Consider the following 14155-nt stretch of genomic DNA (forward strand, 5'->3'; position numbering starts at 1 on the left):
ATCAAAAGAGCCTCATTAGGATTCCCTGCATGCCAAAATCTATTCTCATTGGGAACTGATTCAATTCAGATATTCATTAAATGCATACTATGTGCAAGGTTGCAGCATTCTAGAAACTTCATCATAGAACCCCAGAAAAATACTGGCATTAAAAAGATGAAACTTTGCTTCAGGGAAAAGCTGCTTCCCAAAGGCAATTGATCCCATTCTCTTCTGGCTCAGTGCTAGGCTCAGTAGCTTCTTTTCCACTGGTCAGTGTCTGTCAAAGATGCCTGCACCACAGTAGGATTCAGTTGTTTGTTCAACAGCAGTCTGGACAACAGGCATTCTCATCCACTTGACTTTTCCCATGTGGCCAAATGGGTTCTTCTAAGCAATTACAGATCTCATTTAGGAGACCTACAGCTGAGGCTAACTCAGTGGAGAAGGGCATAAGTAGGCTGCAACTCATCCCAAAGAAAGGGCTTAAAAGTCATCAGAGAAATGCCTGACTAGAAAAGATGAGCCCTTCACAGAGCTACAACAAAGGATAATCAATCAGCCAATCAATCAACAAGTATTATTAAATGACTGCTTTGTGCCAGGCACTGGGCTGGGCACTGGGCACACAAGTACAGAGAATGAAACAATCCCTCCTCTTAGGGAACTTATATTTGAAATAATAACTAGATAACCAAATGACAGCTCATCCACTCTTATTGCATCCATTCCCCTGCAAGACAGCCAGAGGCTGGCCTCCAGCAGGTGTTAGGCAAACCCTGGTGGCAGAGCATGGGAGAACATGGGTGACCCTACCCTAGAATTAGTTATGATCTTTGTCTTTAGAAGGAATACACAGATGTATTAGCTCACAGCTCTGAGTGCAGGGCATTGTGTCAGGCCCCCCAGGAAACAGACAAAAACCCAGCTGGTTCCTGGCCTGGAGGAGCAGATATTGCCTTAGGGTTTGGCTCATACCAAATCTGGAACTTCCTCTGAGCCTAAACCTCCTTCAACTAAATTCATCAAACATTGATTGAGAGACATGACACACTAGACGGAGACCCACTCTTCAAGCTAAGAAGACCTGGGTTTGAGACCCATGATGATGAATATATATTATACATGTTATCTGCACAATATAATACATATGTTTTATAATACAGATACAGTATATAGGGCTCAGATAGCCCTCGGTATTCAGTCCATGTCATTGACCACCAACCAACCAAGCTTCAGAGATGCTATGGCTGATCTAGAGCCTCCCCACTACTCCGGGGGTCACAGCTGGTCAAGGTGTATCCTTTCAGAAACAGACGTCATCCCTACACACACCCAGCACAGTCATCACGTTTGTTCTTGCTTTTCCTGGCAGCCGCCAGTACTCTCCAGGTCAGTGCCCTCCCTCCACCTCTTCATAAACACCTTTGGAATGTAGGGCAAAAATCAATGATAATGGATGAATCAAGAGGAAGAGGGAAAGGCAAACAGCCCTGATAGTAGGGGAAAGGCACAAAGAAATCTTCCCAAGTCCAATAAAAATCCTCCCACTGTTCTAAAGAACCACTTAAAAACCAAACAAAAACGCCATTTTGAAAAAGATAATTAGTGCAAATGTCTACCCCATTGGCAGATGAGATATTTAGACTCTGAGAAAACAATGAAAGGGAAAGACAAGGGCAGCCATCCTGGGGCAAAGCACTTCTTGGACCCCTCTCCTGCACTGCCTCCATCCAATCGGTGGCCGAGCCTGGGAGATTCTGCTCCCACATCCCCTCTGCATCCATAGCATCTAGTTGTCTCCACTCCCAGACCCAACCCTCTGGCATAGGTGCCACCTCTCACCTGGCCTATTCCAATGAGCTTCTCAGTAGGCTCCCTGCCTCAGGTCTCCCCCCTCTCCAAAGTCCCCTATGGCTCCCTGCTGCCTCCCTTTGGCATTCCAAGTCTTTCTCTATCTGGTTCCAACTTACCTTTACCAGACTTCTCATCCATCACTTCCCCTCAGGTACTGTCAAAGTATACATTCTGCTTTTCATACAAAACAGTCCATCTCCAGCCTCCCTGACTTTGCACAGGCTGTATCTCCAATTGTCAAAAGCACTTCATCACCTTAACTTCATTCAAAGCTCAGCCCAGGAGCGTTCTACATGTGACCTTTTTTCATTCCTTCCTAATAGTCATGCTCCACACACCCCCCATCACCTTGTATATATTTTGTATCTGCTTATACACATTGTATCCTCCAAAGACTGAAAACTTGGTGCTTGCTTGGCAGATAGGATATACTTAATAAACCCCTATTAGTGGGGAGGTTGGTTGAGTGACCTCACCCAGCCTCAGCTCACCATATGCACCATGCCACCACTAAGGCACCTTCTAGCTCTTTGACTGTGACCTTATAATGGTAGCAACCCCCATGCCCTTTGCCCTGGGGGGCATGGATCTCAGCCCAGAATGATTCAGGAAGCAAGTGCTTATTGACTGATCTGATGCCTAAGCAAGGCTTGCAAGGAGAAATAGAGAATAAATTCTTTCATCTGAGGTTCAGCTCAGGTGTTCCCTCCTAGCGAAAGGCTTCCACAAACCATTACCCTAGCTTTTCATTTGCAGGTGATATATTTGCATGTGTTTGCATTTACATGGGTACATGCCCTGTCTTCCTCATTTTTACAGGTACATGTTTTACACTCCCCAGCAGAATGGAAACTCCTTGAAGGCAAGAACCATCTCATTTATTCTTTCTTTGTATCCCTAATGAGGCACCTGCCTGTTGGACTGGATTCATAGACCCTCAGGCCTCTTCTAGCCCAGCGGCTCTCTCTTCACAGATGAAGAAGCGCAGGCAGATGACAGCAGTACCAGGGGCAGGACTTGATCTCGGGTCTCCCTGACTCCAAGGCCCTGCATTCTGTCCTATGCACCTGCCTCTAATAAATGTATACTATCTTAAATGACCCTAGGGAAGGTGCCTGCCTTCTGATGTACTGCCATAAAAATAAAGACAGGAATCACGAAGATAAGAACCTTGCGAAACACTCCTGTGTCGACTTCAATAAAATGTGATGTGGTGGGTTACTATTTAACCGATTGGTATGTGGTCTACGAGCTCTTCTGTGGCGTGGAGGTCAAGTATAGGGAGCGCTAGACAGAACGAGACCTTAGGAGAGGCTCTCTGGTATTCCCTGGTTAGCTACAATGTAGCTGCTCTCTAGGCACCCCAGCCTTGTGATTGTAACTGTTTCCTCAGGATATGCTACATTCTGGATCTGAGGGAGAGGACAGCCTCCCTGGGAGGGGAGACCATGCCCTTTTATTCTCATTTCCTCAAAACCAAACCAATGGCCTTCACGGTTCATGGGGAGGGGAAGAACTTTCAGTTTCCTTTCTGTTAGTGAGAAAGGATGAATTAAAAGGAAAGCAGACCCCTCCTCCCAATCCCCACTGTCAACCACCACCCAAGAGTCACAGCTGCCACCCGCCTTTCTGCTGGACACTTCACTGTGGTTCAACCAATGGGGAATGAGGTACCCTCTAAGGTCCTTCCCAGAACTTTCTTCAGCATTTACTAAGTAATGGCTACAATATACAAGGCACCTTGCCAGATCAAACAAAACACTCTCCCTGCCCTCAGAAAATATGCAGTCATTGAGGACATCCAACATTTACACCAATAAGGAAACAGAAGATTATTTGAGTAGAGGAAGGCTCCCTGAGTGTCAGTTTCTTCACTTGCAAAATGGGTTTAAGAATCCTCTCAGAGATACTAAATGTAAGAATTAAATGAGATAATGACATTTGTATGGCATACAATAGAAATACTAATTATGGCATTTTAAATTAGACTTATTTTAGTGGATTATTTGATAATCATCCACAGTCCAAGTAGCACTGGCAGACAGAAGTACAATCACAGCAGGTGTGGTTGGTAAATATCCTGGTGAGATAAACAGCTGCTGCCTCCAAGCATCACAGAAATGCTTGGTCCTCAATGAACTATCCAACTGATTAACTTAACAAGATCAAGGTTGAGCACCCAGTGACAAGTCCACACCTCCACATGGCCTTCCTCCTTACTATTCCCTCCTTATTCAGGCTGGGAGGAAAGCGTGCTTGCAACAGTTACTATTGATAATCACTTTAAAGCCAGGAGAGTCCAGAAGAGCCCTTAGGCAGGGGCCCATGGGTGTCCCAGCTTCAGATGCAGAAGGTTTAAGGTGAAGGGGGGAAGGGAAGGGGGAAGGGAAGGAACTAGCCAGTAAAACCCAGTCAACTGGGCATCTTTTGGCCATCCAAATTTATCTTTCTTTGGAGAGGAAAAGGAAGGGGAGGAGGAGGCAGACAGGAGAAGAGGAACTGAGTTACCCAGCCTGAAGTCTTTCTTTTTCTTGGTCTCATTAAAGGGGCCATGCCCTGGCTACTTCTTAAACAGTCCTATTCAATGAATGGGCATTGCCTCACCCTAAGTGAATACCTGCAAAGACTTTGGGCTAAAGGGGTCAAGGTCTCCCAGTGCACCCTAGGTCTCCTCCAGTCATCCTGATGAATATCTGGTCACTGGAATCAGATGGCTCTGGAGGAGAAGTGAGGCTGGTGACCTGCACAGCCCTCCCTCACTCAAAACAAAGTCAAGTGCAAGTCATGTCATCATTTCTCTGATGGCATGGTCTTCTTTGGCAACGAAGGCACAGATAATCATGTCTGAAATAGGGTATACGTATGCCTATTGGTGTCAGCCTCAAGACCAGAAAGATCTGACTTCAAGGGTCTCCTCAAACACCTATACTGATTGTGTGGCTCTGGCCAAGCCCTTTACCTGCACCCTTCAGGAGCAGATCTGCATCTGGGAGTTCCTTGGCCCAGTGAAATCACACAGACACATCCTGGCTTCTTCCTTTAACACTGGTGCCCATTGACACTTTCCACTAATATCTGAAAATCAGATGTTAAAAACTCCACTGGTTCCCTCCTATCTTGCTCCCCCAAACTTTCTCCATTGCCCAATTGGCCCTGACTGACATCATGGTGGTCCCAGTGCCGGGATCTGATGCCCTCACCTCCTCCAGTCTCTGTCCATAAGTCCTGTTAATTTGTATTTGGACCTTTCTCTTGGCCCTCCTCCTATCTAGATGTTTCTATAGCTACCCCCATAATTCAGGCCCTTCTCTACCCTGCAATCAATCAACTGCAATTACATCCTAACTGATCTCCCCTTCTCCAAGCCATCCCACAGACAGACACACTTCCCCAACTTCCACTTTCAAACATGCCACTCTCCAGCCCAGAATATGGAACAAGAGGCTCCCACAAACAGTGACATCAACAAAGTGCTTTAAGACTGGCCAAGCTCTTTCTACATATTATTGCCTCATTGGAGGAGGCAGCAAGTACCAAAGATATCATCTCCTCTTTACAGATGAAGAAGAAACAGGCTCTCACCCAAACAAGCAGGCACCTCAACAATGGTGGCCACTGGGGAGGCAGAAACTATCCCTGCTCTAAGAAGCATACATTATTCTCCCAGGAAATGGTGCTTCTGCAAATAAGGAGACACACAGGGAAGGAAGCGCAAGATCATATCGGCAAACAGGAGCTAGCAGGAGAGGTCTCTGGGAGAAGGGAAGATGAAGGAAACTAGATGAGGATGAAAGCTGCCCCAGGTATGAGCACAATCTGGGCAAAAGAAGGAAGGCCCTGTTATCAGAGGTCATTCTCCCCTCAATACACTCCAATGGCTCCTGAATGTTTCTGGATCAGATAGAACCTCCTCTGTTTAGCAGCCATGGGATATATAACTCCCCCCTCAATATGCCATGGATTTAGCCAAAAGAGCCTTTTCTCTACTGGTTGTACAGAACACTCATTTCCCATTGCTGTGCCTTTACTCAGGCAATCCTCTATGTCTAGAAAGCACTCCTTCCTCCTTACCACTGCCTCACAGAATCCTTCCCCTTTCAAGACCCAGATTAGCATCTGCCTTCCACCCAACTAGAGAGCTGTACTCCCAAAGGAAAGAAGATACCAAGAATAATGTGACAAATGACTTCTGTGTTAATAAACTCGATGGTTTTGGCTAAATATGATCAATAATAATTAATACGCATTTTAAAAGCACCTATTAGAAACTGTGCTAAGTGCTGCAGATACAAAAAGAGGCAAAAGACAGTTCCTGCCTTCAAGGAGGTCACAGTCTAATCGGGAGACATGTAAACAAACATATTCAAAGCAAGTTCAATACAGAATAAATAGGAGATAGTAACTGGGATTAGGATGGGGCTTGCTGTATTGGAGTGGGGTCTCTTCCAGTCACAATTATGGAAGCCTATAACATGACAAAACAGGAAATGATAAATATTTGAGAAGATGCGGGAGAATTGGAACACTAATTCACTGTTGGTGGAGCTGTGAGCTGCTCCAACCATTCTGGAGAGCAGTTTGGAACTATGCCCAAAGGGCTATAAAACTGTGCTTACCTTTTGACTCAGCAATATCACTTCTAGGACTGTATCCCAAAGAGATCATAGAAATTGGAAAGGGTCCCACATGTACAAAAATATTTATAGCAGCTCTTTTTGTGGTGGCCAAGAACTGGAAATTGAGGGGATGCCCATCAATTGGGGAATGGCTGAACAAGTTGTGGTGTATGAATGTAATGGAATACTATTGTGCTATAAGAAATGATCAATAGGAGGACTTCAGTAAAACCTGGAAAGACTTATATGAACTGATGTGGAATGAATCAAGCAGAACCAGGAGAACATTATACACAGTAACAGTCACGGTGTGTGAGGACTGATTTTGATAGACTTAGCCCTTCTCAGCAATGCAAGGATCTAAAACATTTCCAGAGGACTCATGATGCAAAATGTCATCCACATCCAGAGAAAGACCTGTGGAGTCAGAACGCAGAATGAAGCAGACTATTTTCTTTTTTGTTATGTTTCATTGTGTTTTATTTTGCTCATGATTTCTCCCATTAGTTTTAATTCTTCTATGCAACATGACTAATGTTGCATAGAAAATGAGTTTAACAGGAATGTATGTGTAGCGCCCATATAAGATTGAATGTCATCTTGAGGAGGGAGGAGGACAGGTGGGGGAAAATTTTAAATTTATGGAAATTAATGTTTATAAATGAAAACAAATAAATTAATAAATTTGGAGGAAAAGTTATAGAAGCCTAGACTTGGAAGGGACCTTAGAGGCTGCTCAGGCCAATGCCTTCATTTTGCAGATGAGGAAACTGAGGCCCAGAGAGGAAAAATAACTTGCCCAAAGATTAACAGGGAGTCATAATTCAAATTCAGGGTATGTGATTCTAAATCCAACCCTCCTTCCTATTTGTTGGTTTGTTTTGAACACAAATGGATACTGGTTTGTTTCTGTGTTTAATCAAAGGTCCTCTCTCTACATATAATTAGATGATCTTACCGTCTTTTTCTCGTTAACATAATTTATTGCAGATTAATTTCCTGCTATTAAATGATCCCAGCCTTCCAGTAGTAAACTCTGCTTTGTTGTGAGAATGCTTCTGATGAGTTGGAGGTGATACTTGCTGACTTTCAGTCATTAATTATTTTAATACTCACTAGTAACAACAGCCTTTCACTTGATCAAGCGTTTTACTGACACTGCCTCATCGGATTCCCAAGAACAATTCCCTTAGGTATGTGCTGCAGATACAATTATGCCCATTGTACAGATTAGCATTGGGAAAAAAAACCAAGGCTAAGAAATTTCAAGGGACTTAACCTTGGTTAAGTCTTTTGTTGTAGTTGTTCTCATTAACTTCAATGTTCATTTTTTAAAATTTTGAGTTCCAAATTTTCTCTCTCCCTCCCACCCCTTGAGAAGGCAAGCAATATATTGTTTATACATATTTAGTCATGCAAAACATATTTTCATATTAGCCGTGTTGTAAAAAAAACAAAAACAAAAATAGAGGAAGAAACAAAAAAAAATGAAAAAAATATCTGCTTCCATATGTACTCAGAGTCCATCTGGAGGTGGATAGCATTTTTCATCATGGGTCCTATGGAATTATCACAGATCATTGTTTGATCAGAGTAGCCAAGTCTTTCACAGCTGATCGTTGTACAACTCTGCATATATGGTTTTCCTGGTTCTGCTCACTTCATTTTGCATCAGTTCATGTGAGTCTTCCCAGGTTTTTCTTAAATCCTCCTTCTCATCATATCCCATAGCACAATAGTATTCCATCACAATCATATGCTACAACTTGTTCAACCATTCCCCAATTGATGGGGATCCCTTCAGTTTCCAATTCTTTACTATCACAAAAAGAGCTGCTATAAATATTTTTGTACAAATAGGTCCTTTTCCTTTTTTCTCCTTGGGATATAGACTTAGTATTGCTGGGTCAAAGGGCTTGCACAGTTTGATAGGCCTTTAGGGTATAATTCTGAGTTGTTCCAATAGGGGGATTGGATCAGTTCATTCCACCAACAATGCATTAGTGTCCCTGCTTTTCCACATCCCTTCCAGCATTTGCCATTTTCATTTTCTGTCATGTTAGCCAATCTGATAGATGTGAGGAGGTACTTGAGAATTGTTTTAGTTTGCATTTCTCTAATCAATAGTGATTTAGAACATTTTTTCATGTGACTATTGATAGCTTTGATTTTTTTCTGAAAACTGCCTGTTCATATCCTTTGACCATTTATCAATTGGGGAATGGCTCTTATTTTTATAAAGTTGAGTCAGTTCTCTACATACTTGAAATGTGAGGTTTTTATCAGAGAAATAGCTAAGAAATTTTATCCTTAGTTTCTGGCTTTCCTTCTAATTTTAGCTGCACAAAATTTTGTTTGTACAAAAAAACCTTTAATTTCATGTAATTAAAATTATCCGTTTTATCTCCAGTGAGATTCTCTCTTATGTGATCATAAACTCTTCCCTTACCCAAAAATCTGACAGGTAAAGTGCTCCATGCCTCCCTAATTTGTTTATGCTCTCACCCTGTGTGTTTTACATGTACCTGTTTTGATCTTATCTCAGCATATGTTGCAAGATGTTGGTCTATGTTTGGTCAAGTCTTATGGGCCAATGCAACACAACCTTCAAGGACCAAAGACAAGACTGGATCCAAGAGTCTCCTGCCTCCAAGTCCAGAAGGAGTGGTCTAACACTAGTCAGCCCTGGCCTCTGGGTATGTTTTGTTCTAGTTTGGGTTAAGTTATGTGGCGCCATGGTGGAGAAAGACTCATCTTCCTGAGTTCAAATCTGGCCTCAGACACTTACTAGACACTTACCATGACCCTGGGCAAATCACCTAACCCTGTTTGCCTCAGTTTCCTCATCTATAAAATGAGCAGAAGAAGGAAACAACAAACCACTCCAGTATCTCTGACAAGAAAACCCCAGGTGGGGTTGTGAGGAGTTAGACAGGACTAAAACAAATGAATAACAATTGGGTAATGTTTGGGGGGGAGGCCCCAACACAACACAACCCTCCTTCTCCTACTTGAAAAGAGTCTGGGTGGTGCCTTCACATGGTGGTAGGCACGGAAATATTCTGGAATGACCCCTGATCTCATAATATGCCATATCTGCCAGTATCTCTGTTAGGGAATTGCAATTGATGGCCAGCATCCTTCACTTCTGGTAAGAAGTCTCTCCAACATTTCTGACTGGGGCATTTTCTCTCTTACAATAATCTCTTCCATCAAAGTATCAAAGTGCTAAGGCCCCAGCCCAAGATTTTGATAGAGGCACCTTCTAGTGGAGAGGCAGGGGAGTACAGTAAGTAGAGAGCCAGCTTGGGAGCCCAGAAGGTGTGCTGATCAAGTCCACCTCTGACATATCCTTCCAGGACCCTGCATTAGGCATCTGCACAATCAGCATTGTCTATGTGTATGTTAACTAATTCATAAATTATATTTTTGTATCTGCATTGTCTTCTTCTATTAGACTAAGCTCCATGAGAGCAGAGACTGTTTTTCTTTTTCTTATTTGTATCACCCGAATTTAGTGCCCACCACATAGTAGGTGCTGAATGTTTCTTCACTATGACCATGATCAGGAATCATTGTACTAATAATTATGTACAACATAAAAGCACATGCACACACAAAGGATTTTTAAAAGGATGAGGTGAACATGAAATAATATTTTATTCTAGCAACACTAGGGGACCACTGGAGCTTACTGTGTAGGGGAGTGACCTGGCCAGAGCTGCACCTCGGTGGCTCTATAGAGTAATCTGGAGAAAGGTCGTGGGGTAAGGGCACCAGGAAGGAAGTTAACGCAGAAGGGCAGGCTCTGCCAGGGATGCATAAAACATGCTTGTTGATTGATTGATGGCACCAGCCTGCACCACTGGAATGAGTTTCCTCACTTGGCCTTCCAATGAGACCAGAGGTCCATCAGGTCCCCATCCCCATCCACTGGAATTACTGGATTACAGACAGAAACTGAGGTTGCTGCTGCAACAGCCACTGAGTTCATGACAGTTGGCAGGAAGACCACAGAATGACAAACACAACACAACCAATGCCAGAAATCTAAAATGATTCATATGCTTAGCCATTCCCATATGAATTACATAATCCACCCTAAACTAGTGCCGATTTTGCCTCCTGTAACAGCCAGCTAGGAACCAGCAGGCCCTTCCAAGCCGAATGAATGGGTAGTGTAGGTAAACAGGCTGAGGATCCCTGGAGTACATGATTTGTTTAATTAAACTGATTAGAGCCCCCCATGCTCTACCCCCAACCCCCCACTCATCCTATCCCCATGCCCTCTGGTCCCAGGAAGTCACAGGGCTACTGCTCCCTGGCCCCAGCCTGGCCAATTCATAAAGGAATGAATGAGGTGAAGATGTGCATGGGTCAGCGCAGGCTCTCTCTCACTCTTGGGTGGCAAAATGTCAGGAGCAACAGCGTCATCCAGGAAGCACAATGTTTCCAAGATGACAGTCCTTTTTGTGGGCAACCACACTGATGCCCAACAATTCCTGGGAGAGTTTTGATTGGCTAGGCAGATAAGGCAGATTCTGGGACTCCTGGGCAGGTTCTGCTTCAGAGAAGCTCCCATGGATACAGCCAAGTCAAGACTTTAGTTAGGGTAGAGGTGCCATGCTGGCTTTTCTACCTCAGAAAATGAACAAGCGGGAGCCTGAGAAAGACAAGAGAATCCTTAGTCCTCAAACCTGGAGCAGCAGCAGCAGCAGCCAGGATCCAAAAGGTTTCCCCTACCCACCAGCTCTGCTGGACCAGACAGTTGGCTTCGAAGATGGGAATGGGCAGAGCGGGAGGCATGCTGGTCCTCAGGCCCATCATCTCCATCCAGGTAGGGACTACATCCCTCAGATATCAAAGAGAATCTCCCAGTATATGGTAAGATGGATACGAGAGGCATAAAGAGAGAGTGAGGGGAGATTTGAATGGGAGAGGACAATGGCCAAGGGAGGTGCTGGGGCTGATTGTTTGGGTTCAGGACCCTTGAAGGAGGAAGGAAGTTATCCAATGGTAGAGATACTACAAGAGGGAGAGAGAAGGGGACAGGAACATCTACTACTGTGTGATCTCAAACAAATGACTTAACCTTCCTGAATCTCACCTTTAAATCCTGTGTAAGAGGGAAAATTGTTGAGTGGTGTCAGGGCAAGAAGAGAGCTGAGTAATACTGGAAGGTAGGGGATTTGGGGAGACATGATAGAAACACAGGACTTTAATGTGGTTCAGTCAAAGAATCCCGATCATGAAACCACAGACGTGGCCCTCCTGCCACTGACTTTCTGGATAGAAAGATACAGCCCCTGAGGCAAGTCCAAGCCTCTCTGGGTCACAGCTTCTTGGCCTGTTCAAAGGAGGGCTTTGGCCCACATGGTCTCCCCCTTCCTACTTTAAATCTAGAATGTCATCATCCATGATCTGTAATGTCATCAGTCTTGGCATCCTCCTTTTCCTTCCCTTCCCTGGCTCCCCTGGCTTTTTTTTTTTTTTTACTATGTCAGAAGTAACTTCTCAACCCATGAAAGAACCAGGGCAAGTTAATTTTTTTTAAAAGAACCTGGAGGGAGACAGCTAGGTGGTGCCGTGGATAAAGCACCAGCCCTGGAGTCAGGAGGGCCTGAGTTCAAATTCAGCCTTAAACACTTCCTAGCAGTGTGATGCTGGGCAAGTTACTTAACCCCAATTATCTCCCAAAACAAAAGTTTTTAAAAATCCCACCTGGAAAGCATATGCTGTTCTTGGAAGTGGTGGGTAGGGACAGGATGAACAGGATGGGAGTCACATAAGTAGGAACTGAAGGCATTAGTGTGACTTAGGGGATTTCCCTTGAGCTCTGCTCATATTTAATGAATTGATAAATATCTACTATGTTCCAGGTACTCTTCTAAGAAATGGGGGTAACAAGTCAAAATTAAGACAATACCTGCCCTCAAGGAACTTACATTCAACTTTCCAAACCCTACTTTAAACTTAAGCACCAGGTCTGGAAAATATTCAATGAAGAAAGCATTTATTAAGCGCTTACTACATACCGGGTTTTGTACTAGGGGTTGGGGATCCAATAATAAAGACTGAAACAATTCTTACTTGGAAGGAGCTGACATTCTAATGGAGAGACAACAAAGCTGTGGGAAAATGTATACAGGAAAAGTGAACAAGACATTAAACAGTCTGCTACACGGTGAGGGAGAGAGGGCGGGGCTCAGAAAGGGCTTTGTCCCGGAGATGGCGACCAAACTGCATCTTAAGAGAAGAGAAGGATTCTCTGAGGTGGAGATGAGGGGTGAGTGTGCTCCAGGCATCTGGACAGCCAGCACAAAGTCCCAGAGGCTGATGAGAGAGAGCATGTGTGAGGAAGAGAGAGAAAGCCAGGGCGACTAGATCTCCAAGTGTAGGAGGCAGAGTACCATCCAATGATGCTAGAAAGATGAGTCAGGGCTTTACATGGGCTTTACAAGCTTAACAGAGTTTAGATTTTTCCTGGAAGCAATAGGAAGGCACTAGAGTTGACTGAGGAGGGGAGTCACATGGTCAGAAACTTGCTCAAGGAAAATTTCTTTGACAATAGTGCCCAGGCTGGATTGGAATGGGGAGATGAGGCAGAAAAGCCAAGAAGAAGGCAGTGCAATAATCTAGGTGAGAGGTGATAAGGGCCTGAATTCTTGGAATGCTGTGGGAGGAGAGGAGGGGTCAGATGGGAGAGATAGTGGGGAGGCAGGTGGTGCAGAAGATGGAGTCAGGAAGGCTCCTCTGCCTGAGTTCAAATCCAGCCTCAAACACTTCCTAGCTGGGTGACCCTGGACAAGTCACTTCACCCTGTTTGCCTCAGTTTCTTCATCTATAAAATGAGCTGGAGAAGGAAATGGCAAACCACTCCAGGATCTCTGCCAAAAAAGGTGGGGTCACAGAGAGTCAAACACAACTGAAAAATGACTGAGCAACAGTAACAGAAAAATTTAGCAGCTGACTAGATATGTGGGGTGAGTAAGCGTGAGACAGTCTATGATAGAATGGAAGGATGGCACCTTGGGTAGAAATGGGGAACTTTGGGAGGACCAGGAGAGCACTTAGGGACAAAGAGAATGAGCTCTAGCATAATTATGTTGTGTTTAAGATGTCTCTGAGACATCCAGCTGGAAATGTCCAAAAGACAATTGTTGATGTGAGACTCATGAGAGAGTAGGGCTGGATATGTAGCTGTGTGTGTGTGTGTGTGTGTGTGTGTGTGTGTGTGCGTGTACATAGGTGAGTAAGTGTGATCATGGATGTGGATGAGTATGTGTGTGTATGAATGAGTGTGAGTGTAGACATGGGTGAGTGTGTGTCAGTGTGTATGATTGTGTGTGAATATGTGTGAGTGTGAGAGTGTGTGATTTTGAGTGTGTGAGTCAACTGCATAGAAATTATATTTGTGAAAGATAAGGTTACCAAGAGAAAGTATATAGAGTGAAAAATGAAAAAGACTTACTATGTGTTAAGCACTAGAGATACAGAGACAGAAGCCAAATGGTCTCTGCCATCAGTGAACCTACATTCTAAAGGGCAAGGGATGGCCTGCACACATACAGACATATTAAAACACACACACAGTCACCTTGGAGGGAAAGGAACAAGTAGTTCGGGCTTTTACTAGTAGGAGACATTAGTCTTCAAGTACAATGAGGCATTTGCACTGATGTGTCCTTTAGACAGTAACCCCC

At 44.1% G+C, this 14155-nt stretch overlaps 1 protein-coding gene across 3 annotated transcripts in view; it reads right to left on the minus strand.

Annotated features, from left to right (window-relative positions):
- CPT1A (carnitine palmitoyltransferase 1A) overlaps positions 1–14155 on the minus strand; it is a 77012-nt gene that overhangs the window by 48886 nt on the left and 13971 nt on the right. The window contains exon 1 of one of the 3 annotated variants that reach the window (XM_072639382.1): positions 1953–2119. The exons of the other annotated variants lie outside the window; for them this stretch is intronic. The gene's annotated coding sequence lies outside the window, so the exon portion shown is untranslated. Of the gene's footprint in view, positions 1–1952; positions 2120–14155 lie in introns of those variants that run through there. 3 annotated transcript variants of the gene reach the window in all.

Source organism: Notamacropus eugenii, chromosome 2 (assembly GCF_028372415.1).
Source record: "Notamacropus eugenii isolate mMacEug1 chromosome 2, mMacEug1.pri_v2, whole genome shotgun sequence".
Taxonomy (NCBI): domain Eukaryota; kingdom Metazoa; phylum Chordata; class Mammalia; order Diprotodontia; family Macropodidae; genus Notamacropus; species Notamacropus eugenii.